Source organism: Mizuhopecten yessoensis, unplaced genomic scaffold (assembly GCF_002113885.1).
Source record: "Mizuhopecten yessoensis strain PY_sf001 unplaced genomic scaffold, ASM211388v2 scaffold5141, whole genome shotgun sequence".
Lineage (NCBI taxonomy): Eukaryota > Metazoa > Mollusca > Bivalvia > Pectinida > Pectinidae > Mizuhopecten > Mizuhopecten yessoensis.
This window is the reverse complement of record NW_018405900.1, coordinates 1896867-1897346: the sequence shown is the minus strand read 5'-3', so window position 1 is coordinate 1897346 and position 480 is coordinate 1896867.

Sequence of the window (480 nt, the reverse complement as noted above, 5' to 3'; positions counted from 1 at the left end):
TTGGTTCCGCTATTAGAATCTCCCTCTACGTCTCCAGAACGCTTGTGCGTAAAAGAAGCGGCAACCCACGCTGCTAGAAACCAGAACAATATCCTCAGAACTATTATGATTTGTCACCAAGGGCCTATAGGGTAGGTTATTTGTCATGTAAAGGTTATATTTGCTGATGTGTCATGCTATTCTATGGTGAATTTATCGAAATGCCAGCTATGTAAGCAGTGAAATGTATCGTATAAATTCTAGTTTCGTTTTACACTAATTTTAGAGTCGGAGCCGGAACTTCCGGAATTATGGATACAAATGTAAACATGCATGTAGATATTGCCTGAATGTAACGATAGTTTCTGTAATCTTTCAGTTTTTACTCTGTTCTCATCCAACATGGAATTTGGGCAGCGTCTACTGTGATCGATTCTGTGAAATAAAGAACAATAAAGAACTTTTGTACCCAGATGTTATTTTTGATTGCTGAGTCTTCAG